This window comes from Narcine bancroftii, chromosome 11 (assembly GCF_036971445.1).
Source record: "Narcine bancroftii isolate sNarBan1 chromosome 11, sNarBan1.hap1, whole genome shotgun sequence".
Classification (NCBI taxonomy): domain Eukaryota; kingdom Metazoa; phylum Chordata; class Chondrichthyes; order Torpediniformes; family Narcinidae; genus Narcine; species Narcine bancroftii.
Genome location: NC_091479.1, coordinates 15487245 through 15511753, shown reverse-complemented (window position 1 = coordinate 15511753; position 24509 = coordinate 15487245). Strand labels below are relative to the sequence as shown.

The window sequence follows — 24509 nt, the reverse complement described above, 5'->3', positions numbered from 1 at the left end:
TAGACAGCAATTTACTTTGATTTATTCTGCCTATTGCACAAGGGTTCAATGTTCTATTTACATTTGCTATTCTCCCAGTAACGTACTATTGAAGTTCAGTGATAAATCTAGCAATCTGCATCATGCGGTCTCAAAGGAGACAACTGATGCCTTGTTTAATACTGCATTGAAAAACACTGGAGAACGATTTAATGAGGAATAAACTTGCATTCAAAGTCGTTTCACTTAGTTCATTTTGGAAAGGAATGGAAAGGAAAAGCTGAGCAGGTTGGACCTAGACTCAGTGGAGTTGTTGTTCAGACCTATTGTCAGAGCACATACCTGACATCACATACTACCCTGAGATTCTGGGTCAGGCAGGATTACCACTTGTGAGTAGCGCAAAATAAAAATTTGACTCAAGAAGAAACGTAAACGTGTAAACAAATAAAGAAATTCACAGAGAATTTGTGGAAGCCCCTTCACCTGTTCTCAGAGAGTAGGCATCAATTGTGGGTTCATGCCTCGTGGCAGTGCTGGGATGGGTGTTTGAGTGGGCGAGGGACTCACCAGGAAGAGGCAAGAAATAACATTCTCACTGGCAAAATGGAGGTACATGGATGAGAGACTGAGTCGTCTGGGACTGTACTCATTGGAATGTGGAAGAATGAGAGGGGATCTTATAGAAACATATAAAGTTATCATAAGGTAGAGGTAGGTAAGTTGTTAAATTGGTGGGAGAGCCCAGAACTAGGGGACATAGCCTCAAGGTTCAGGGTCGTAGATTTGGGACGGAGATGAGGAGGAACTGCTGTTCACAGAGGGCGGCGAATCTGAGGAATTCCCATTGAAGCAGTGGAGGCGACCACAGTAAATATATTTAAGGAAGGGTTGGATAGATTTTTACATAGTTGGGGAATTAAGGGATATGGGGAAAAGGCAGGTCGGTGGAGATCAGCCCTGATCTCATTAAATGGTGGAGCAGGCTTGACGGGCCGGATGGTTCTTAATAATTAAGAATTCTTAAGAATTTTGTGTAGACAGTAAAATCCCTGGTACCTGGCACCTCCAGGGATTGGCAGATGCCGGATAAGTGAATTTCTCAGCTGCTTGAGAATGGAGAACTAACGGCAAGGCATGCCAATTTTATACAACTATATTTTATACCCATTTATTTTCTGCAATTTATTATTGCCAGTTGCTTGAAGCTGTTAGTTGCTTGGATTCTGGATTTTACAGTATTACATTTTTTTTATATTATTACATGACAATAAAGGATCCTTGAACCTTGAATAATAAACACAATGACGTGAATATTCTTTTTCCCAATTTTTGCAAATAATTCTGACGTCAAGTCCACAGACAGGCTTTAATTAGCTTAAACTTGTACACACCAGTATACACCTGGCTCCACGTGTCTGACTACTCCTAAAGGGGCCAGCTCGAGTCTTTATACGGGCCGGTGATTGACAGCAGGCAGGTGGGGCCGGCCTCCCAGGTGCAGTGGCTGCCCCCTGCAGTTGGCTGGTAGGAGAGCGGCCAGTGTACTGGTTGTATCACCACAGCCTCCATCTGCTTCCATTAGTTCCATCTCTTCTTCAACCACTCCCCTTCTGACGTCTTTCTCAATCTTCCCCGCCCCCACCAGCAGCCTCTCCCCTCTACACGTCTCTCCACCTCTCCCTTCTTCTGTGCAAAACCCCCTCACCTCAGCCCCTCCACAGCTTCTTTCCCCCACCCTCTCTCTGCGCCACCCCGGTTTCCAAGGAATGCTCCTCCTGTGCCCCTGGAAGGAGCACTCTGACACAGCGCAGAGCAGGTAAATTGTGGGTGACGGTATCCCATTTCGAGGCTGTCTCACGTCTCCGTTGTTCTTCAGAATCGCCCTCTCCAACTTCACTTCGGAAATATTCTGCCACCTCCTTTCTCCGCCCCACGTTTTATTGCTCTATTGTCTCTTGTTGGGCTACCTTTTAAAAAAACCCAAGAAATTATGTATTACAAAATTTTTAAAAATGCTTTCTCTATATTCATGCTTTACTTTGTCAGATCTCTACATTTATCTCTACAGTTAATGCATTTTATGTACAAATAAAATGTAATCTCTTCCAACAATACACTCTCCCAGTTTCTTTTTCAAAAATAATCTTTATTCATTAAAATATGTACAGGGCATGGTAGCCATGCCAGAGGACATCTGTTTAAGGTGAGTAGAGGCGAATTTAGAGGAGACATTTATTTTCTACCTAGAGAGTGGTGGGTTTCTGGAAATGCATGGCTGGGGGTGGTGGTGATGGAGCTGGGTACAATAGGGAGATTTAACAGACCCTCAGACAGGCTCATGAATGTGTGAAAAATGGAGTATTGTGGGCCGTGGTGGAGGTTTAGATTGATGGGTGAGTAGGTTTAATCAAGGTCGGCACAACATCATGGGCCAAAGGGCCTGTGTTGTTCTGTAATGTTCTCAATATAAAAATCATTGCATGGTTTCCTTTACATTCAGTTTATACAATCATGGTCTTGTTAGTTCAATACATTTGTGGCGTAAGCATGTTCTGTATCAAGAGCACCATTACCACCCTTTAGATGATCCAAAACCACTGATATTTGAGGGGCTGTTATTTGGGGCTTGGTACTTCAGTGGGCAGTGGCAAGACCATAGACTGCAGCCCTTCTTGACAAATCCTCCACATTGATACATTGTGTGCAATTTTGATCACCCCCATGGCAGGAAAAATGTGGAGGCTTTCAAATGGGTGTGTAAGAGATTTACTCGTTAGTTGCCGCGCGCTTGTGTGTGTGTATGCGTGTGGAGTGTGTGTGCATGTGCATGTGTGTGTGTCTGTGTGTTTGTGTTTGTGGAAGTGTGGAGTGTGTCTATGTGTGTGCGTGTGTGTGTCTGTGGAAGTGTGGAGTGTATGCGTGTGTGTGTGTGTGTGTGTGTGGAAGTGTAGAGTGTATGCGCGTGTGTGTGTGTTTGCGGAAGTGTGGAGTGTGTTTGTGTGTGTGTAAGTGTGTGTCTGGAAGTGTGGAGTGTGTGTCTGTCTGTCTGGAAGTGTGGAGTGTGTGTGTCTGAGTGAGCATGTGTGTATGTGCTTGCAGAAGTGTGGAGTGTGTGTGTGTGTGTGTGTGACTGTGGAAGTGTGGAGTGTGTGTGCATGTATGTGTGCGTTTGTGGAAGTGTGAATTGTGTGTGTGTGTGTGTGTGTGTGTGTGTGTGTTTGCAGAAGTGTGGAGTGTGTCTGTGTGTGTGCGTGCGTGTGTGTCTGTGGAACTGTGGAGTCTGTGTCTGTGTGTGCATGTGTCTGTGAGTTTGCGGAAGTGTGGAGTGTATCTGTCTGTGTGCGTATGAGTGTGTCTGGAAGTGTGGAGTGTGTGTGTGTGTGTGTGCATGTGTGTTTAAAACAATAAAATTATGCCTAAACACAGTGAGACAAAGGACCAGTGGCGCAGATTGAAGATATCAGGATGTGAGGAAGAAATAACCTTTTATAGGGAGGCAACTAAAAAAAAACAAAAAAGAGACACAAATGCTGGATCGTCAACAAAGGAACGAGACGGGACAGATGATAGGTGTGTATGTGTATGTATGGGAACATAGAGGGGGGGGAGAAAGAGAGAGAGAGTGAGGGAGGGGGAGTAAGAGAGGGAGAGAGTGAGAAAGGTGAGAGAAGGGAGTGAGAGAGAGAGAGAATGAGGTGAGAGAAGGGAGGGAGTGAGGGAGAGGGGAGAGAGAGAATGAGGTGAGAGAAAGGAGGAGTGAGAGAGAGAGAATGAGGTGAGAGAAGGGAGGGAGTGAGAGAGAGGGGAGAGAGAGAATGAGGTGAGAGAAAGGAGGAGTGAGAGAGAGAGAATGAGGTGAGAGAAGGGAGGGAGTGAGAGAGAGGGGAGAGAGAGAATGAGGTGAGAGAAAGGAGGAGTGAGAGAGAGAGAGAGAGAGAGAGAAAGAATAATTTGTAAGGCCAAGGGGAAAGAGCAAATAAATGAAACTTCCCATGATACTTAATTTGAAATTGGCACAGTACCAATGGGCTGAATAATCTCCTTCCGTGAATTAAGAATTCAAAGATCCAAACCACTCTCATTAAAATGCTGCCCATTATCCCAAACTACACAAATACCACCCTCAACCACTGGATCACAGTGGAAGCATTTGTTTCAGAATATCATTTCATTATTGGGAAAAAAAACTGTTTGCGTCAATAAAAATAAAACCTGTGTTTAAATCTTTCTCAGAAATTAGTTCTCATACTGATCCCTTCATAATCCTTTTCTCTAAAACTGGAACGCATCCCACCTTACAAGGTGCTTTGTAGATGCAGTCGTTGTTGGACCATGGAGAATGCAGCACTTAATTTAGATGCAACAAACTCCTACAACCGTGACTGGAAAATCTCATAATTCTTTGTGACACAGATGGGGCTATTGAGCCCACTGATCCTACACCAGCTGTCTGAGCACTCCCAGCAAGGAATCATCGATCTTCCCATGACTTTTCTGGCCCACGCCTATGCTAGGGGTCATGTCTGCCACCCAAAATGACCAGCCAACACATCTTTGAAACTGCAGTAGCCAAAGGAAACCAAGATGGTTGCTAGGAGAAAGCCAACAAGCATCCGTGGTCAGAATCGAACCCTAGGTCACAACCTTTTTTTTGCATTCAAAGTTCAGATTTATTGCCAGAACCACATAACGACCCTGAGATTTGTTTCCCTGCAGGCGAGGCAGAATTGCCAAGAATGGGTCATGCAAAAAACGGTAAAGCAGATATGTACACGTGCAAACAGATAAAGAAATGTAAACAAACCACAATAAAGAGAGAACAAAATTTAATAATATGTATGTGTCCTTAAATGAGTCTCTGTTGTGGAGAGGTGGAGGGGGAGCAGCTGTTCGTGAGCCTGGTGGTGTGAATCCTGTGGCCCCTACACCTCTTTCCCGATGGCAGCAGCGAGAACAGAGTGTGTGCTGGGCGGTGTGGGTCCTTGATGATCGCTGCTGCTCTCCGACGTCAGTGTTCCCTGTAAATGTTCTCGATGGTGGGGAGGGTTTTCCCTGTGATGTCCTGGGCTGTGTCCACTACCTTTTGCAAGGCTTTATGCTCATGGCTATTGGTGTCCCCAGACCAGACCATTATGCAGCCCACTCTCCACCACACATGTACTAACTCTTCATCCTGAATCCAAGAGGATTCAACTGCACTTGGAGTTGGGACCCTCGGTTAAGAGGCCATAGAGAATTGAATTCCACAACCCAAAACCAGGCCCTTTGACCAAATTCGTCCATGCCAACCAAGCCCATTTACCTGTGTTCGGTCCATGTCTCATGACCTTTTCCACCCATGTTCCTGTCTAAAGGCCTTTTGAACCTTGAAACGTGCCCCGTTTCTACCATTAAGGGTGGCCCAGTTAGCCTAGCGGTTAGCACAGATCTGTTACAGGGCCAGCGACCTGGGTTCGAAACCGGCACTGCCTGAAACAATTTTGCACATTCTCCCCCTGACCGCTTGGGGTTTGCAGGAAATTGCCTCTTACAGTCAGAGAAAGAGAAGCAATAGAGAGCCCCCTCACCGTGGATCCATCCTTTCTGTTCCTGCAGACGCAAGGGTCCAGTCCAAACCATCAGCAGCCCGAGTTCCAGGTCTGATCGCGTCCCCTTCAGCGCCCTCAGCATCCTTTTGATCCCCAGCTCCTTGAGTCAGTCTCCAGCAGTCCCGCAGTGAAACCCTCAACCGCAGTCACCAGCAGCCCATGGGTTTCTTTGCCTCGAGTCGCCAAACCGCCCGCCACCTCATGGTCACCGTCCCGTGGGTCGTCTCCTCTGCTTCTCCTTCTCAAATGTGGGGGGGGGGAGGGGCGTGGGGGGGGTGGTTTCCTAATTTTCCAGTGCCCTCCGGCAGTTCTCTGCTTCCTCAGAGCTTGTAACCTCTTGTAGCCTGCTGCTGTTCACAGCCATCTTGGCCTGTTACCGTGGTGTATGTCTAAATTTAAAATTTAAAAATTGAAACCAGTACAACCTGCACACAGTGTGTTTAAATAAAACCACTAGTGGTTCCACTTACAGGCCGTTTAAAGCCTGTACGGAAGTCGGACTGGGTGGTCGAACCCCATGGGAGCACTGTGGCTCCGCTGGCCACTCATCGTAGGACTGCACCAACCCCAGCGCTGCCATTACACCAACACTGCCATTTTCAAATACTCTGGAAGCACAATCCACACATCCAAGGCCCTCTGTGTGAAGAAGGTTCCCCTCAACTCCCTTTGAAATATTTCCTTTCTCACCTTTAATCTATGTCCTCTAGCTGCAGATCTCTCTACTCGGGTAAAAGGCTCAGACGATTTACCTTCTCGATGACTCACGTGACGCAGTGCAGTGTCAGACCGAATCTTAAACATTCCTGCCTCTGCAGTTGAATTTGCAACCATTAGCTCAGGCAATCCGCAGATATCACCTCTGAAACTTGGACTGCATTTCAAATTTCAACTCAAATCACCTGATTGCACAAGTATAACCAAAGCATTCTCTGGTCCTCGGTGCAAAAAGCACGCAGACAGATTTAAATTTTTTCAAATAAATTTAGACCTACAGCGCGCTAACAGGCCCTTTCGGCCCACCAGCCCATTCTGCCCAATTGGCCTACAACCGCCAGGTCACTTTTGAAGGGTGGGAGGAAACTGGAAGCTCCAACTCTATAGGTAGACTTAGCTGAAGTCGAATTCTCTGATTAAAAACAATGTTTTTCTTCAGGCAATATTTTGATTTGTTTTATTTAAATTGAGTTCTCAAACGTGCACATAATTAGGGGTGTGGGTCAGATTAATTATCAATGGATGTATCATTAATTACCTGTCATATTTTGAAATGAGTTCATGTATAAATCAACCATATAAACCTTATCTGTTCTAGATCATTTGGCCTTTGCATTACATTTATAAGAAAAATATAATTGAAAAGTACAAATGTAATCACCTTGAGATCTCTGCTAGATTTTAAAATCTATTCTGATTATGGAACATACCTTGACACAATTATTCAGCTACCCCTCAGTCATTTGTTGCAGTAGGGTTCCAGTGCAGTTTGTCATGGGGAGTCTAACCCATTCCTTGCAGTTTAAGGCACAGTCCTGGGCAGCTTGGTCTCAATGGGCAGCTTGGCTGCTCTCCCACGACGACTCCAACAGCCAGCTAGACCCTGCCGTCAACTCCCAGGCCATGAACGTCATTATAACATTTAGGATCCCTTCACATCATTATAACATTTAGGATCCCTTCACATCCAACCTGGGCGGCATGGTGGACGTAGTGGTGAGCGCAACGCCTTTACAGCGCCAGTGGGGTTCAAACTCCGCGCTGTCTGAAAGGAGTTTGTGCGTTCTCTCTCTGTGCCTGCATGAGTTTTCTCCAGGGCTCTGGTTTCCTCCCACCATTTAAAACCTATCAGGGGTGTCGGTTAATGGGGTGAAAATTGGGCGGCATGGACTTGTGGCAGAAATGGCCTGTTACCGTGGTGTAGGTCTAAATTTAAAATTTAAAAATTGAAACAGGTTCTTTAATCCGCAATGTGTGCACTGAACATGGCGTCCAAGTTAAACTAAGTCTCTTCTGCCTGCACACATTTTCTCAATTTAATTTTTAATTTAGGGATGCAGAATGGTAACAGGTTTCTTCTTTGGCTTGGCTTCGCGGACGAAGATTTATGGAGGGGGTAAAAAGTCCACGTCAGCTGCAGACTCGTTTGTGGCTGACAAGTCCGATGCGGGACAGGCAGACACGATTGCAGCGGTTGCAGGGGAAAATTGGTTGGTTGGGGATGGGTGTTGGGTTTTTCCTCCTTTGCCTTTTGTCAGTGAGGTGGGCTCTGCGGTCTTCTTCAAAGGAGGTTGCTGCCCGCCAAACTGTGAGGCGCCAAGATGCACGGTTTGAGGCGTTATCAGCCCACTGGCGGTGGTCAATGTGGCAGGCACCAAGAGATTTCTTTAGGCAGTCCTTGTACCTTTTCTTTGGTGCACCTCTGTCACGGTGGCCAGTGGAGAGCTCGCCATATAACACGATCTTGGGAAGGCGATGGTCCTCCATTCTGGAGACGTGACCCATCCAGCGCAGCTGGATCTTCAGCAGCGTGGACTCGATGCTGTCGACCTCTGCCATCTCGAGTACTTCGACGTTAGGGATGTAAGCGCTCCAATGGATGTTGAGGATGGAGCGGAGACAACGCTGGTGGAAGCGTTCTAGGAGCCGTAGGTGGTGCCGGTAGAGGACCCATGATTCGGAGCCGAACAGGAGTGTGGGTATGACAACGGCTCTGTATACGCTTATCTTTGTGAGGTTTTTCAGTTGGTTGTTTTTCCAGACTCTTTTGTGTAGTCTTCCAAAGGCGCTATTTGCCTTGGCGAGTCTGTTGTCTATCTCATTGTCGATCCTTGCATCTGATGAAATGGTGCAGCCGAGATAGGTAAACTGGTTGACCGTTTTGAGTTTTGTGTGCCCGATGGAGATGTGGGGGGGCTGTTAATCATGGTGGGGAGCTGGCTGATGGAGGACCTCAGTTTTCTTCAGGCTGACTTCCAGGCCAAACATTTTGGCAGTTTCCGCAAAGCAGGACGTCAAGCGCTGAAGAGCTGGCTCTGAATGGGCAACTAAAGCGGCATCGTCTGCAAAGAGTAGTTCACGGACAAGTTTCTCTTGTGTCTTGGTGTGAGCTTGCAGGCACCTCAGATTGAAGAGACTGCCATCCGTGCGGTACCGGATGTAAACAGCGTCTTCATTGTTGGGGTCTTTCATGGCTTGGTTCAGCATCATGCTGAAGAAGATTGAAAAGAGGGTTGGTGCCAGAACACAGCCTTGCTTCACGCCATTGTTAATGGAGAAGGGTTCAGAGAGCTCAATGCAGAATGGTAACAGGTACTTCCAGCCCAAATACACAAATTAATGTACAAACCCTGAACATTTTTTGGGGGTGGGGAGAAAAAGAAAAGGCGGCTCACGTGATTGCAGCAGCCACTTTGTCTCACCGAGGACCGGAGAATGCTGCTTCCTCGGGTTCTATTTGGGTAGATGACAATAAACTTGACTTCAGTCTGGAGCACCCAGGAAGAACCCATGGAGATCAAGGTGAGAATGTACAAACTCCTTGTGGACAGCGCCGGATTCAAACTCAGTTTGCTGTCTCTGTAATGATACTGCGCTAACCGTTATGTTATCCCCTTCCATCCCTTGTCTGTCTGGGTGTCTGTCTTAATTATTCCTCCTGCGCCTGCTTCAAACCACTATCCCTGGCAGCCTATTTCAGTCACTTACATCTATGTATAAAACTTGTCCCCTGCATTTCCTTTCAACTAACCCCCAATCTCTACCTTGGGAGAAAGATTCTGACTGTCTACCTGTCATGAGCGAGAAGGATGCAGTTGGAAAAATGATCCGGTCGGCCTCATCAGCACCAATGATAAGTCGCATGACAGAGAAGAGGTGATATGGTGCGAGAGTAACAGCCTGAGTCTCAACGTGGGCAAGACGAAGGAGATCTCTGTGAAGCTTCAGGAGGACCGGAACGACCACCCTCTACTACACAACAGCAACTCTGTGGTAGAGAGAGGGGAGAGCACCAAGTTCCTTGGAGTTCACTTAACTACTAACCTATCGTGGACACACAACATCTCCTCACTTGTCTGGAAGGTGCAACATTGACCGCACTTCCTGAGAAGACCGAAGCAGGCAAGGCTACCGGGCACCGTCACGTCAACCAACTACATCAGCTCTATCGAGAATGGGCTGGGTGCATTACGGTGGCTGCAGTGTCTGTGTGGGTTTACTGTGGGGGCTCTGCTTTCCTCCCACCATTTGAAACGTACCAGGGGTGTAGGTTAATTGGGTGGCACGGACTCATGGGCCGAAATAGGCTGTTACTGTGCTGTATGTTTAAAAAAGATGGACCATAAGAGTGGCAGAGATGTTCACTAGAGATTCCACCCCCTCACCCCATTGACATGATCTGCCAGGATCGTTGCCCGAAAAGGGCACACACAATCATCGAGGACCCCTTCCATCCCGCACACAACATCTTTCATCTGCTTCCGTTGGGGAAGAGATATAGGAGGATCGGACCCAGCACCACCAGGCTGAGGAACAGCCTCTTCCCACGGGCAGCGAGAATGCACGGTTGGCACAATGCCTTTACAGCGCCAGCATGAAGTGCCAGTTGATGAAGGAGAGAAAGACGATGCGGTCAAACAATATTCATGGCTTATATTAGCAGAAACTTCTGGTACAATAATGAAAGACAGTGGGTGCATATACAGTTATACCCAAGGGGAGTGTCCTTAATGGTAGAGATAACACACGGCCAATGTTAGCACAGTAAGGCTCACCAGAGAGGAGACAGGCAGTTTGGCAGAGATTCAGCACACAGCAATCATGACCAGATCGGGGTTCGAATCCAGTGCTGTCTTTAAGGAGTTTTTACACCCTCCTCATGTCTGCCACCTCTGGGGCAGACATAGATTTTAAAATCTAGCAGAGATCTCAAGGTGATTACATTTGTACTTTTCAATTATTTTTTTCTTATAAATGTAATGCAAAGGCCAAATGATCTGGAACAGATAAGGTTTATATGGATTTTCTCTGGGGGCTCTTGATCCATATCTTGAGCAAATTATGTACCCAGAAGATGGTGGAATTCATTGCCGCCAACAGCCGTGGAAGACATGTCACTGGGTAAATTTAAGATAGAGGTAGATAGGTTTTTGATGAGGAATTAAGGGTAATGGGGAGAAGGCAGGAGAAAGGGGTTGAAAGGGATAATAAATCAGCCATGACTGAATGGTGGGGCAGACCTAATGGGCTGAATGGCCCAATTCCACTGCTATGCCTTGTGTTCTTATGGATATAAGGACCAATGAAATCACATGGGTTCCATATACTCTCCATGGATATGCTAGACCTTGGGGTGGCACGGTTAGGTAGCAGGTAGCACGACGCTATTACAATGCCAGTGAGCTGGATTCGTCTGGCACTGTCTTTAAGGGGTTTGCACATTCTCCCCGTTTCTGCGTGGGTTTCCCCCGAGTGCCCCGGTTTCCTCCCACCCTCTAAATGGGTGGCACGGGTTTAACTGGCCGGAATCCACTTATACTTTGGTGTAAATAAATAAAATCAATAATAAAGAAATAAAATTCTGGGTTGTGAGGGTGTAAGGAAAGTCCTGACACTCAACACAAGCTCACAAGATGTCGAGATGATTGTGATTCAGCTGGGATGGAGGCTGGATCGATCTGTTTGATCATGTTTCCGTCGACAGAAGGGAGGCTTCTGCGGCAGATTGATGTTGCAGACACTTTGGGAGCCAACAGGCAGCTGCCAGGAGGAGGTTGACCCATCTTGAGCTTACGTGAACTGGCAGCTTGTATGTACAGCAGAGGTGGTAGATGGACAAATATAGGCGAGTTAATAATGGCACTCATTGATTTTACACAAAACTCAGCATTTCACGCAGAGAGTCATGAGTGATTAATCGTGGCTGTCGAAGGCAGATGAAAAATGATGTGGGAAGAACAGAAAGTGGAAAGTTTCGGAACTTAATTCTCCCCAGCGCTTTGCAAGGATGGCACTGAAGGATCTCAATGACATCAGGAAGGAGGCTGTGACAATCTGCCAGCAGGTTTTAGGCCAATAGGGGCCATTGGCGTCCAGCAGCTGTGACATCATCAAACCTGTTGAGCAGTCAACCATGTTCATGGATTGCAAACCAGGAAGCGGGGTGGCTCAGGAACGTACTCGTCGGGTGGCTGAATTCTGTGTGCGATCTGAAACCAGCTGGTTCTCGATGCTTTTCCTTGGCTGTGGCCCCCCCCCACCCTTCTTCTCAAAATTTATTGGCTCCCTTTCCTGTGAGAGGGAAATAGATGCTGTGATTATAGCAAAACTATACCTTTATACCTTGAAGAAAGGCTCAGGCCCTTAAGTTTGGTTATATATTTTTACCTCCTATGGACGCTGTGAAATGTGGTGATACACCACCAGCCGACTGCAGGGGGCGACCACCGTACCTGCAGGAAGAGCACAGGAGGACAAGGCAACACCTGGCCGGCTGTCAATCAGCCGACCTGAATGGACCTAGCCTCACCCGGTCGGCTGCCAATCACCCTCCGGGATACAAGCTACAGCCGGCCCCTCGAGGTCAATCTCAGAGCCAGCACGGCTACTCTCACAGCCAGTTTGCGTCAAATAAAGCGTGTTGAACAGTCTTTATGTTTCGTGTCTGCTTGATAGCGCATCACAGATACCAGCTGAGTCGCTCCAGCATTTCTGCATTTTTACCCTTTCTGTGAAGGGGTCATGGTTTGGTTTCTCCCAAACCTCTCCCCTATCAATTACATAAAAACCATCAAAAATATTTACTGTATATACTCGTTTAAAAATCAAGTTTTAAGACAATTTTTTAAATGTTATGGGGTTTACAATTGCATGCATACAATTTTTGACTGTGGTAAGTGCCTGTGTAGCTCGAGGCTTTGGTAGTTCCGATGGGGAGTTGGGCAGCTGGAGTAGGGTGGTACGTCCGCGTTCGATGTGTCGGGAATTCTGAAGGGTGGGTGGCCAGGACGCAGTCGAGAGTCCGTGGGCAAGGCATCTGTAACTCCAATGGGCGGGTGACTGGGCCAAAAATAGACTTTTACATGGTATCGATTCTTATACGAGTATTCACTGCATGTAACGTGAGGTGAAAAGAAAACAAAGAATTTAGATTAGGAAAGAAAATCCTGGTCACTTGGCACCTTAAAGGAATCAAGTGCATTGAAGATTTTTATGAAAAAGGACAATTTAAGACATTAGAATAGCTAAAAATAAAATAGATCTGATATATCAAACGATTATGATCTTTTTAAAGAGATAGTTTGGGACCAGCCACGACCCCACCGATGGGTACTTTAGGACCAGCCACGACCCCGCCGATGGGCAGTTTAGGACCAGCCATGACCCCACCGATGGGTAATTTAGGACCAGCCACGACCCCGCCGATGGGTAATTTAAGACCAGCCACGACCCCGCCGATGGGTAGTTTAGGACCAGCCAAGACCCCGCCGATGGGTAGTTTAGGACCAGCCACAACCCTGCCGATGGGTAGTGATGTGGAGACTTCTTTGAAAGGGGGATCACAAGTAAATTTCTATTTATTTCCTATTGCAGTCAACAGCTCAAAATTGGCCGTGCACAAATCGAGGGGAAAGTGGGAGATGGACTCGGGGAAAAGGATTCAAGAGCGGTATTGGTCAAAACTGTGCTCTGATAATATGACATCATTTATTAACGTCAGATTATAGATTGGTACAATACAATTTTATGGACCAATCATACCTGATACTGCAAAAAAATTACACGGTTTAAAATCTGAAATTCTGGTTTAGGTGTGGAATAGAGATTAGAATATTTATACATTCAACCTTGCTCTGCAAGAAAGCAAGATCTTTTTGTACGACTCGGCAGAAATGTTGACAAAAATTGTAGAAGCAGATTTTCCATTGGAACCAGAACTGTATTTATTGAACAATCTGATGGTCTTTGGCACTAAATTATCCAAATATCAAATCCAGTTCGTGAGGATTGTACTAGTGGTGGCCAGGAGATATATTGCTGTTACATGGAAGTCTGACCCCCGCCCCCATTTATTACACGCTGGAATGTGGAAAAGCAAAGCTGTCCCTTCCCCCTGGAAAAGATCACATAATCTGAGAAAGAAGTATGACATATTTGTTAAAATATGGGAACTTTATCTGAATCATACTGGCTTAAGGATGTAATTAACTTCCCCAAAAATGTTTAAATAATAATTAGATTAATAGTGGTGAATTCCTGAAGATCAAGATATGGACTAGTTAATGAAGGCAGCTCAAACACCCCTTTTTTTGGACCTTTTTGTTATGTTAGCAGTTGAGGGGATGGGGGTGAGATTTGGGCAATCGTATGAGACTGTAGTGTGATGGATAAATATTGGGAGGAATTTTGCAAGATTAGAGTGGGTTACATACATACACATATTTTAAAACAGATCTTATTTGAAATACTAAGAATTCATATTCAGGAACTTTGCAGAACCTTGGGAGAACGTTAAGCACATTTCACAAGTGGGTGCTAATTGAAATGACGTCATGAAATTAATAGACCATTGTCTTGGAGGAGACAAACTGGCTGTTTGCAAGTATCTATAGAGTGCTCACAGAAAGGTCACTTCTGGGTTTTGTTTACCTAAAACAACAGCTTGAACAAGAAGGATAACTCCTGTTATTTGCCGAAGAAGATGAGGGGTTTTTGCAAGTGAGAGATCACATGGGCTTCCTGGCAGTTGGAAGTTGGAGAGAGAGAGAGAAAGAGAAGTTAACAAGCTCTCTCAGCCAGTGTGTATGACGCTGAAAACAGCTGAACAGGGCAAGCCAGGAGAAGCTGGTGGGAAACAGAAAGATCCAGAGTGGTGGATGGCTGGAAGTGCTATCTGTCTGATGTTTCTCTTGGAATAAGTGGAACAGAAAGGAACTCTGTGGTAGCCTGAAAGAAAGAGGTTACCATCTGGAGAACCCTGATGGGGCAAGTTTCATCAGTGAGACATTGAGGTGACTAATGGTGGTCCCTCAGTTGTGGAAATCCTGGAAAAACAAATATCTCTCTGAAAACCTCCAAAGAACCTTCCTGAGTGGTAAACATTGACCTTTCAAGCACCAAACCTGGTGAACTTTATACATGTTAAATTCTGTGCACAGTATAAGAATTGCCTGCAACTAGTGAACTTGGAAGAATGAGTAGTGAGATTGAACTGTGAACCAGTTTTCTTAAATTTACACACACATTATATGCATGTGCGCTTAGAATTAGAAGGGAATTAATTTGGGTTAGTTAAGTATAGAGATAAGTTAAAGTTTGATTCTGTTTTTAATTTTGAAGATAATTAAAAACAACGTTTGCTTAAGTAACCATTTGTCATGGTGAATATCTATTGCTGTTGGGTTTTGGGGTCCTTTGGTCTCGTAACAGTAGTTTTAAAATACTAATTACATGATGTATGTAATGTTCTATATGAGTCTTGGAAAAAGTTTAAAAAAATTCAAAAAACCCCAAGGAATTTACTGAAATGTGCTGTGGTCCTCAATGGGGGTGGGGGGCGGGGGCATCGAAAACCCATTGAGAATGGCTGTTTTCAAGAAAAATAGACAAATTTTCCCTGGTGTTTCATCTGACATTACTCAACGCAAAAAAAAACAAACGCAGGAAGCATCTAGCAAGTCAGGTGGCATCTATGAAGAGGGAAATGGGGAATGTTTTTTTTAAGTCCGGGACCTTCATCAGTTCCGTTGCCCACCCCCTCTGCCTGTGATCTGTTGCTCAAAAGCAAGATTGACGAACATCTCATCTATGTAGTAAACCACTACAACTATATGTTTGGATGTACTAGGACACACCCCTTTGCAGATTGTGCCTGAAGCCCCTCCCACTGACCCCTGAATAAAGATGACTGCACCACAGCTCCCTTCTCAGTCCGGGACAGTCGACCCGCATGGATGGACGTCCATTCTGTCGTAAATAAAAGCCTATCGGTTTCTCTACATCTTCTAGTCTTTGAAGTTATTGATGGAGCATCAATCTAAAAGGATGTTTTGTGCCAATATAGGAAGCAACGTTGAGTGTGAATGTCAACACCCCTCACTATGTCCATTTAAGCCCTCCATTTCTTCAGCCATCTCCAGAGCACATGTTAGGTTTGTTTAGTCTCTGGGAAGTTTAAAGGAGATGTGCGGGGCTAGTTTTCTTCATGCACAGTGAGCAGTAGGTTCCTGGAACAGGCTGCCAGGAGTAATGGCGGAAGAAGAGAATTAATTTGGGTTAGTTAAGTATAGAGATAAGTTAAAGTTTGATTCGAGTGGTTAGCGCAACACAGGGCCAGTGACCTGGGTTCGAATCCAGAGCTGTCTTTAAGGAGTTTCTACATTCTCTCTCTTACCTGTGTGGGTTTCTTCTGGGGGGGGGTTATGGTTTCCTCTCACTCTCCAAAATCATACAGGGTTTGTAGGTTAATTGGTGTATTTTGGCACCATGGACTACCATGCTGTAACACTAAATTAAAAAAATTAAAATTGCATTAATAGCTGCATTTAAGAGGAATCCGCAATCAAACGTGAAATGTGCGGTGGAAAGCATGATGACCTGCAGCACAGTCTGGTATGGGGACACCAATACCCCAGAGTGTAAAGCCCTGTAAACATAGTGGACACAGGCTGGGACATCATGCGCAATACCCTCCCCACCGTCAAGAACATCTACAGCGAATGCTGTCTGCAGTGACCACCCAGCACGCAATCTAGTCTCGCTGCTGCCATCAGGAAAGAGGTGTCGGTGCCACAAGACTCGCACCACCAGGTTCAGAAACAGTGCTACCCTCCACCCTCAGACCCCTCAACAACAAGCTCAATCAGGGACTCATTTAAGGACTCTTTCTTTTGCACCTTACTGATTTTTTTCTCTCTGTACAGTATTGCACAGTCAGTTTATTTAGATGTCTTTATTTGTTTATAATTGTACATTGAATACAGGTTTTTTTATAAGCAGATATTCTGCCTCACCCGCAGGGAAAAGAATCTCAGGGTTGTATGTGATGTCATGTATGTGCTCTTAACAATAAATCTGAAACCTTAAATATTCAGGTTTCAAATATATCAATTTGGGCTTCAGAGCAGAAACTTGGCAGCATTCCCTCACCGTCATCTCAGTTTGCTGGAAAACCAACAAGGTTCGGGTAGAACAATGGGGGCCTTTCACCGAGGTGTCGATCTTCCAGTAGCTCTGGGTGCCTGTCTCTGCATGCGTCCTCGGGAACAAACCGTAAATCAGATTGTTCTCTGTCATGCTGCAGCTGGGGACGATCCGTGCCAAGGACCTGTGCATTTTTCTCCTCAAACTCTTTGATGTTCCAAATGATCACATCTTTTAATTAACGGAAGCTCTCTCTGTGCGTTTCCAAGCGCTTCGGATATTTTCCCTGCTCCTTGATGATGTTTGGTAGTGAGAAAGTTAATTTACCCTCAGGGGTGTGCTTTGAAAAAAAATACCTAAAGGGATTGGTTGTGAAATACAGAAGTCTGCAGATGCTGTGGTTGTATTCTTTGAAAAAGGGATCAGGCCTGAAACATTGGTTATATGTCTTTATCTCCCGTGGATGCTACGAATCAGCTGAGTCCTTCCAACAGAGAGGATCAGATAGCTCAGAGCTTAGAGCATTGATCTTGTAAACCAGGGGTTGCATTCACTCCTTGCTGGGGCCTAGGGGCGCTGGACAAAGTGGTGACTCTCTATCCTCCTTACAGGAGACAAACGTCTTTTACATTCTAAATGTAGTATTACTTTCCAATAATGGAAACTTTACATTACTGTGTTTTAAATGAGGGGATTGTCGTATCTCCTTCTTCCTTCTGATTGACCACATCTTGTTTCCTAGTTCATCCTCACCCCCTCTCTCTGACCTCCGTGCCTTGGAAATTTCCTTTCCCCCCAACTCCCAAGGTTCCTTGGAGATCAGCATGATGGGTGTCAAGACAATGATATTTCAGGAGATATCAGAATCTATTTTGCGAGCCTTGGGCAGGGCCCTTCAGAAAGATAGGTGGTGAAAAGGCATACAGTGTTAAACAGAGGCCCCAGTGAGATAATGTGAATTAAATAATCCTCTCAACCTAAGCTCTCTTAGGCAATATAAACCAGAGGGTACAATTCATTAATGATAAATTAGAGAGTATTATTCAGCTAATATTAATTAAAAATAGAAATTCAAAGATACACTTGGATACACATAGATGTCCATTTACGGTAATATAAACTCGAGGGGATGGCTCAAGCAATACAAATAAAAGGGTAGAATTAACTCAATACAAAAAGAAGGTACAAAAGATGCAATGTAAATTAGAGGAGAGTTTGGATTATATAGTTTTCAAGTTTATTATCATCCGATTTTACAAGTACAACCTGACGAAACGGTGTTTTCCAGTCCTCGGTGCAAAACACGCAGTCATAACAGACATACAGACAAACATAAGCAGGACAGATATACATATGTAAAAATGAATATTGTTTTAGATATATGAGAGTCTTGGAAGGTTAGTCTGAGCTGTTCCTTTGGTCGTTCAGCGTTCTCACAGGAAGAAGTTATTTGGAGCAGTAGAAATATGCTGTGATTTTGTCCGCACTCTTCAGACAACGATCCTGATGGATCATGTCGTTGGAGAGAGGTAGACACCAGCCATACTCTTGTGGTACTGTGGATTGACCTCCAGTCCAGTTCTCTAGAGCAATCGTACCACACTGTACCCAGCAAGGAAAAGAGAGGGTAGGATTCAGGTACAGGTACTCCTCTACCAACAATGGGGCTGTGTTCTGACAAACCCATCGTAAGTCAAAACAAATTGTCAGTCGAATAAGAATACAGGTATACAGTACTTGTATGACATTAACAGCACTGGATCAGTCCCCACACTGATTCCTGTGTCCCTCTCTCTCAAGGCAGCGCTGTATCAGTCTCCACACTGATCTCACTGCCCTGGTCTCTTCCCCTGGCCTTGTATCAATGACTTAGATGTGGGAATAGATAGTAGCAACTCGAAATTTGCAGACGATATGAAGTTGGGTGGCAGGGTTAGCCGTGTGGAGGATGCTAGGAGAGTGCAGGGTGATTTGGACAAGTTAGGCGAGTGGTCCAGGATGTGGCAGATGCAGTTTAATGTGGATAAATGCGAGGTTATCCACTTTGGGAGGTAAGAACAGGAAAGAGGATTATTATTTAAATGGTATCTGTTTAGGAAAAGGGGAGATGCAGCGAGACTTGGGTGTTGCTGTGCATCAGTCGTTGAAAGTGGGCGTGCAGGGGCAGCAGGCGGTGAGGAGGGCGAATGGTATGTTGGCGTTCATAGCAAGAGGATTTGAGTCCAGGAGTACGGAGATCCTGCAGCAGCTGTACAGGGCCTTGGTGAGACCCCACCTGGAGTGCTGCATGCAGTTTTGAGGCCTTATCTGAGGAAGGACATCTTTGCCATGGAGTGGGTGCAGAGAAAGTTCACTAGGCTGATACCGGGGATGGAGGGACTCAGATATGAAGAAAAGTTGGATAGACAAGGCTTGCATTGTCTGGAATTTAGAAGATTGAGGGGAGATCTCATTGAAACATAAAATTCTTAAGGGTTTAGACAGACTAGACGCAGGAAGGTTGTTTCCAATGCTGGGAAAAACCAGAACCAAGGGTCTCAGTTTAAGGATAAGGGGGAATTTTGTTAGGACTAAGATGAGGAAACATTTCTTCTCTTAGAGAGTGGTAAATGTGTGGAATTGTTTGCCATAGGAAATAGTTGAGACCAGTTCCCTGTCAATATTTAAGTGTAGGTTAGATTTGGCCCTTGTGGCCAAGGGGATTAGCGGGTATGGGAAGAAGGCAGGATCCGGGTACTGATCAACCATGATCCTAATGAATGGCGGTGTAGGCTTGAAGGGCCAAATGGCCTCCTCCTACACCTATTTTCAATGTTTCTATTAGCCACACATTCATTGCAATGCCCAGCTCTCCACTGACAGTCCCCACTCTGATCCCATTGCCCTGTTCTCTCCCGACAGTGCTGTATCGGTCCCTGTGAGCTCTCCGACTGAACTAAAAGAACTGATTGATCAAGGAGGCTACAAAGAATCAACATGCTATTGTACCATCATAATTTTGAAAAATTGTAAGTCGGACCATCGTAAAAGGCAGGGGAGCACCTGTATTATAAACTGGAGGGTACTGCAGAGAGAATCAACTCAAATTGGGAGTTGTACGATCAAATATATTAAATTGTAAGAACCATTCTTCAGACTACTGAATGTAATTTTTAGTAACAGTTTTAAAATTGCAATATAGCGACAAAATCTATACATAAGCTTGGGGGAGATACGGTTAGTGTAGTGGTTACCACAATGCAGTTACAGTGCCCACGACCCAGATTCGAATTCAGTCTGTAAGAAGTTTCTCCCCCAGTCTCCTCTAGGTGCTCTGGTTTCAACCAACCCTTCAAAATGTACCAGGTTGTGGGTCAATTGGGTAGCCTGGGCTCATAGGTTGAAAGGGCCTGTTATCGTGCCCTTATGCCTAAATTTTCAAAAATTTAAGAAAACAGAGGTCACTGTGAGAGGTCATCATGGGAGACCACTTAAGGTATGGTTTGGAAATGGGCATGTGCATGTGGCACTGGCCAAACTATAGGGTGGCCTTTACAGCGCCAGCGATCGGGACCGGGATTCGAATCCTGTGCTGCCCTGTTGAACATCCTCCCTATTTCTCCCACTATTCAAAAATGTACTGGGGGTGTAGGTTGGGTGGCATGGAGTAGTAGGCCAAAATGGTGCTGTAGGTCTAAACGAAAATTAAAATTTAATTGAACAAAATCAGTCCAGGCACCAGGTATCTTCTGCCAAGATATTTTGTGCCATTTGTGACAGAGATCAAGGAAGGTTCCTGTCTTGTACATTTAACATAAATCAGAGGGCCTGTTTGTTCTGTCACTCAATGTCAGTGCATTTGTGTATCCAGCAAGCTAATGTTTTTTTTTTTCTGTCTGAATTCCCAAGAAGGGCATTTGATGCTCTTGTTGTTGAGCTGTAGGACCATTGTAGATCTATAATTCCACAGAACCCTTTGTCATCTGAAATAGGAGCCGAAGTTGGCTATCTGGCCCGTCAAGCCTGTTCCTCCATTCAATAAGATAATGGCTGGCTGATCTGTTGATGGGCTCATCTTCACCTACCTTCAGTTTCCCCATATCCCTTAATTACTCTACTATGTAAAAATTTATCCAACCTTATCTTAAATATATTGTTATGGACCATGGACTGACCTTTTGGACTGTGGACTATTATAAAGGATGGATTTCTGCTAAGAAATCTGTGCAACTCATGGTCCAGCTGAGTGCTGACTTGCCAAATGGCTTGGAACTTCCGAGAGCAAAGGGAGAATCCAGCTGTGAATTTGAGAGAGGAAGTTGGAGCGGCGGAACGGCAGATGGAACGGTTGGAGCGGAAGAACGGCAGATGGAGCAGCAGAACGGGAGTTGGAATGGCAGTCGGAGTGGCAGAGGGCAGCTGGAGAGCTGTGTGAAATGCACATGCCTCATAAGTGAGGATTCGTAAGTTTACTGCAACACAACAGTCATTTATCTCTCCAACGTTCAATACAGTGTCCTTTGTCATCAGTTGAAGAACTGAACTTGGACATTGAACTTTGAGATTAAATTCTGTGGATGGTGTTTTTTGAACTGACTGACCTAGGATTTTGGGGGAATTTTCCTTTTTGAGAACTGGACACAGACTGTAATGGTTGCGATTTTTCCACATACACACTATTTATGACATCTGCATATTTTCTAATAGATATTTACGGAGGGGTTAATTGTGTTAAGACATTAAATCATTAATAGTTATTCATAAATATAGAGTTAAATTTAATCCTTTTGAATTATGACCTTCTGTTGTTGCTGGTTTCAGGTGTAAAAATATTTACTGAAGTCGCCTCCACTGCTTTAAACAGCAGTGAATTCACCTCCCCTCTGGGATAAGCAGTTTCTCCTAATCTCTGTCCCAAATCTTCAATCCTGAGGCTGTGTCCCCTAGTTCTCCCACCAATGGAAGCAACTTCTCTGCCTCTATCTTATACATTATCTCCCCTCTTTCTCCTAAGCTCCAGCAAGTCCAGTCCAGACGACTCAATCTCTCCTCATACGCCAACCCCCTCATCTCTGGAATCAACCTGTCGACACCCAAAATTATTGAACTATGCAATTGTAACGGCTGAAATCGCATTCACTCATCTGCGGTTTTCTTTGAGTTTAAATCAGATAAAAGCTTGAAGTTTTAATGCCTGTGCTGAACTATAAGGCACATTTCATCTCCCCCACCACCCCCCCCGCTCATTCAAAGTCTTGACAAGTGATAATAAAAATTAGAGAGTACCATTCAGCGATAATAAAGAGAGGACATAAATCAGGTAATATAAATTGGAGGGCACAGTTTGGAAAATATAAATTAAAGGGAGCTATTCAGGTAAAACAAATCAGAAGGTACCATTCTGTTAATATAAAACATCAATCGAATAATGTAAATTAGAGTGTACAATCGGGCAATATAAACTAGAAGGTGCAGTTCAAAAGAAGGCATGGAGACATTTGGCGGCACAGTATATAAATTATTGCTGGATGGGCTGTGAATGTGATTGATCATGGATTTCAAGAGCCGATGTGTTGGGCACAAGAGCTAGAAAGTCATGATGAACCTTGAATAGCATTCAGTTCGGATATGGATCTCTTCGACCCTCCCTCCTGCATCCAGCTATGACCTCTTTACCTGTTACCCAGTGGCTCTTGAATCACATCCAGTTCAGGCACAGATCGCTTCGACCCTTCCTCCTGCATCCAGCTATGAACTCTTTACCTGTTGCCCAGTGGCTCTTGAATAACATCCAGTTTAGGCACAGATCGCTTTGACCCTCCCTCCAGCTATGAACTCTTTTCCTGTTACCCAGTGGCTCTTGAATAACATCCAGTTCAGGCACAGATCGCTTTGACCCTCCCTCCAGCTATGAACTCTTTTCCTGTTACCCAGTGGCTCTTGAATAACATCCAGTTCAGGCACAGATCGCTTTGACCCTCCCTCCTTTATCCAGCTATGTCCTCTTTACCTGTTACCCAGTGGCTCTTGAATAACATCCAGTTCAGGCACAGATCGCTTCGACCCTCCTTCCTGCATCCAGCTATGACCTCTTTACCTGTTACCCAGTGGCTCTTGAATAACATCCAGTTCAGGCACAGATCGCTTCGACCCTCCCTCCTGCATCCAGCTATGACCTCTTTACCTGTTACCCAGTGGCTCTTGAATAACATCCAGTTTAGGCACAGATCGCTTTGACCCTCCCTCCAGCTATGAACTCTTTTCCTGTTACCCAGCGGCTCTTGAATAACATCCAGTTCAGGCACAGATCGCTTTGACCCTCCCTCCTGCATCCAGCTATGACCTCTTTACCTGTTACCCAGTGGCTCTTGAATAACATCCAGTTCAGGCACAGATCGCTTCGACCCTCCCTCCTGCATCCAGCTATGACCTCTTTACCTGTTACCCAGTGGCTCTTGAATAACATCCAGTTTAGGCACAGATCGCTTTGACCCTCCCTCCAGCTATGAACTCTTTTCCTGTTACCCAGTGGCTCTTGAATAACATCCAGTTCAGGCACAGATCGCTTTGACCCTCCCTCCTTTATCCAGCTATGTCCTCTTTACCTGTTACCCAGTGGCTCTTGAATAACATCCAGTTCAGGCACAGATCGCTTTGACCCTCCCTCCTGCATCCAGCTATGAACTCTTTACCTGTTACCCAGTGGCTCTTGAATAACATCCAGTTCAGGCACAGATCGCTTCGACCCTCCCTCCTGCATCCAGCTATGAACTCTTTTCCTGTTACCCAGTGGCTCTTGAATAACATTCAGTTCAGGCACAGATCGCTTCGACCCTCCCTCCTGCATCCAGCTATGAACTCTTTTCCTGTTACCCAGTGGCTCTTGAATAACATCCAGTTCAGGCACAGATCGCTTTGACCCTCCCTCCTGCATCCAGCCATGAACTCTTTTCCTGTTACCCAGTGGTTCTCAACCTTCTTCCCACTCACGTACCACTTTAAGTCATCCCTCTGCCGTCGGTGCTCTGCGGTTAGTAAGGGATTGCTTAAAGTGGGATGTGAGAGGGATGGGAATGTTGAGAACCACTGCTCTAGACCCAATTGTTGCTGAAATATTTTGCTTGAGAAAAATCGTCATCGGCCCATTACTTTTGGAGTTCTGAAACCATGCACATAACGAGTCAATGAGGTACAATTAAGACAGGTGCATTCAAACTTTTTCTGGGTGTATGCATCGAAGTCCCTGATTAGTGAGAGTGTGCTAGTCACTGAATATTACTACACGCGTGTGTGTGTGTGTGTGAGAGAGAGAGAGGGGGAGAGAGAGAGAGAGAGAGAGAGAGAGAGAGAGAGAGAGAGAGAGAGAGAGAGAGAGGGGGGGGGGGAGGGGGAGACTAGGTGGCCAGTGGTTTCGGACATCGTTGTATCCTATGTGAATGCTTACATTGTTATAGTGCTGAGTGTTGCTTTGTGTCTTCCCTGTTATAATTTCCCCGTGTGTGAAATAATATCATCCTTTGTTTCATTTAATTTAATTTAGACATACAGCACAGTAACAGGCCTGTGCCACCTAATTACATCCAATTGACCTAGACCCCTAGTATGTTTTGAATGGGTGGAGGAAACCGGAGCACCTGGGGAAAGCTCATGCAGATATGGAGAGAGCGTCCAGCTCCTTACCGAGAGCGTGGGATTTGAACCCTAGTCCCGAAGGCTGGCACTGTAATAGCATTGCACTAACCACTTCGCTAAATGTGCTGTTCATGTAGCCTGTGTCTGGACTGGATTCTCTATCAACCCACCAGACCTGACTTGATCACA

The 24509-nt window shown here is 45.3% G+C and overlaps 1 long non-coding RNA gene across 2 annotated transcripts in view; it reads right to left on the bottom strand.

The window, feature by feature from the left end:
• Nucleotides 1-1717: 1717 nt before the first annotated feature.
• LOC138746314 (uncharacterized) overlaps nucleotides 1718-24509 on the bottom strand; it is a 62415-nt gene continuing 39623 nt past the window's right edge. For both annotated transcript variants that reach the window (XR_011346859.1, XR_011346860.1), the window contains exons 3-4: nucleotides 15961-16073; nucleotides 1718-1949 (exon numbers count right to left, since the gene is read on the bottom strand). This is a non-coding gene — a long non-coding RNA (uncharacterized lncRNA). The remainder of the gene's footprint in view (nucleotides 1950-15960; nucleotides 16074-24509) is intronic.